The 2,680-nt window shown below is 38.6% G+C and overlaps 1 protein-coding gene across 1 annotated transcript in view; it reads right to left on the bottom strand.

Annotated features, from left to right (window-relative positions):
* Positions 1-2,680, bottom strand: part of EPS8 (epidermal growth factor receptor pathway substrate 8) — a gene marked incomplete at its 5' end in the record, with an annotated part of 71,351 nt that overhangs the window by 1,155 nt on the left and 67,516 nt on the right. The gene's annotated exons all lie outside the window — the stretch shown is intronic.

Below are 2,680 nucleotides of genomic sequence, written 5' to 3'. Positions count from 1 at the left end.
AGAAGCTCAATGAAAACCAAGAACAAAAAAACTAGAAGAAAACTACACAAAGGTACATGAAAATCAAATGGCTGTAAACCAGTGAACAGATCTTCACTATGGCACCAACAGTTGATTCCAGTAGCAGATGATTCCAGTTTCCAGTTTTTACTCCTACTTTTTCAGGACCAACATCCTTGCACTCCCTCAGAGGTACCAGCATGAACTGGGCAGAATCCCCTCCTCACGCGTCTCTGCCCCACCTCCACAGGGAGGCTGTCCTCTGTGACCCTGAAGCACCAGCACCGACATCAGACAGTGCTTCCTCTTTATGGGTCCAAGACCAGGCTTTCTAGGGCCCTCCTTCCAGGCTTCTAAATGCTGATAAACCCAACTCCTTCCCTTTGCTCTCTAACCCTAGGGGTGGGAGCTGCTTTCTATTATCACCATCTCTGTGATGCCTCAGTGTTCTTTTTGCCTGTTTAGTCAATTCTTTACATTAAAACTCTACATTGAATATTGTTTAACAGAAAAGGATGATTGCATCTTATTAGGTAAAATCATAAACTTTTAAAAATTACTGTCGTATGGAATTTCAATTACGTATAGAAGAGCAAGAGTAGAGGCTAAGTAGTTAGAGGCTGGAATGGGTTACATGTTATTCCCTCAGCTTCAAGTATGTGCCTTTATTCTCATCTTTGTGATATGGGGCTTTGCCTGGTGGGTGCCTGATAGGCTCTGCCCAAAGCATATGCCACAGGGAGACAGAAGGCTAGAGAGGCAACAGGGCACTTCTCCCTCCTGTTTTAGTTCCTGTTCCTACCAACATCATCCTAATAATGATTCTTCACTCTCCAAATAGCAAATGATTCCCAGGAGAAGTAGTTGGTTCAAGTTACCATTTGCTTTTCCCCATGCTCCCAGAGGCAGCCTCATTGTGTCCTCTTAGAGATTCAAGCATCAGCTGTCTGGCATGCTCTCCTCCAAGGTCCAAGGCCCGGCTCCATGATTTTCTGAACTACTTTTTCAATTCCTGAATTCTTTTCTGAATTCCTGAAGCAATAGCACCAGTTAGGCTGGGCCCCCTTCTCAGAGACTGGTTTGTCAGACTTGCGTGAGGTCTTTTCCCACAAACTCTCAGGTACCAGTGACCTCAGATGTCTGGATCCACACTCTGTAGTGCCTCCCCTTCAAGCGTCTAAATTCCATGAATCTTTTTTCTTTGCCCCCACAGCCACAGTGAGGTAATTGCTTCCCACAATTACCACCTTTGTGGTATTTTCCTTTGGTGTTTTATAGCATAAAGACAAATTACATAAATTCTTTTAATATCAGATATGCTACTTTACACATAGGTTACCTTAACTCTTTAATCTTATTTTGTCTTATCCCTATATTTTCAGAGATCTTTAATAAAGGCTAAGTTATAAATATGTGTCAGTGCTTATGAAATGTGAAAGATCTAAACTAATTCTTCTTTATCATTCTAACGTTTGTACCGCTTTATCTAAGGGGCAGTGTTATGGAGAGAGATGGAGGACGAGAGACTCCTATATCCTTTACAAGCTGGTGAAAATTAGCCACTAAGAAGCTAAATGTCCTCATTTATAAAAATACAATTCATAGAGTTATTGTAGATATCCATAAAGTATTTATGTGGAAGCATTTAGCAATTGTAAGTACGGTATAAATAAATTTTCACTGCTGTTACCAACTGTGACTAAGTAGTAGATGGAAAAGATGATGAGGTAAGAGAGGCGGAAAGAAGAGAAATTACTGAAGAAAGCACTCCAGAGTGGTTTCTACCCACTCACAAATAGAATGATACATCGTTTTTTTTAAAAAAAGTGGACCTCTATTTTTTCCCATTCCATTCAGCTGTAATCCCCACTCTACGTAGCAAAGATCCTTTTTGCCAGTGAGACAGAAGTCATTTGTTAACATACAGCAAATACTGTTTATTGCGGACTTTCCAGCTGACTCATGTGAAAAAGGCACTATGAAAAGTAATGAATCTAGATAATCTCTCTAAATGGATTTATGTTAAAATATACAACATTCTTACATAACATCTGTTTTATATATGTGAAATAATATAACATTTAATGACAAAAATCGTGTTTCCAAAAATAACATTTGTTGAAGGTTAGGTATCTTTCTTTTCTCTATCTAGAATCTTTCACAGGATTAAAATATGCGTAAATTAAGCGTTTCTTATTACCAGAAAGACTTGACACAGATAAACACATAAAATGGCCCCAATTTCCTTTTAACTACTTATATCAATATTCAGAACTGAGGCCTTCATTAAGCAAAATACTGTAATGCACACCAATGCAGGCTACTTCCTCTGATAGATTTCGAGCATACACGACCTCTTTCCCACTTGTGCTTTCTCATATACAAGAACACGGTATACATCATAAGCAGAATATAAACTAAATCAAAATACAAGCTATACAAGGAATTGCGATCAACAGAGCCATACAAATGTCTTGGGGATGCTCCATAGGTTGGTATCAGCATGTCCAAGGCCTGGCTACGCTTTATAGTTCATTCAAATGTTTCAATTTTTTAACTATTGGCATTAAGAACTTTAAACAAATCTAAATATTATATCATTGAATATGACAGAGAAGAAACCTCAATAAGCAGAGGCTAGCCTAAAGTGAGCTACACTCTGAATGACAGACATAATATT

Source organism: Propithecus coquereli, unplaced genomic scaffold (genome assembly GCF_000956105.1).
Source record: "Propithecus coquereli isolate 6110/MARCELLA unplaced genomic scaffold, Pcoq_1.0 Scaffold78, whole genome shotgun sequence".
In the NCBI taxonomy this organism is placed as follows: Eukaryota; Metazoa; Chordata; class Mammalia; order Primates; family Indriidae; genus Propithecus; species Propithecus coquereli.
This window is presented reverse-complemented; position numbering and strand designations above follow the sequence as displayed.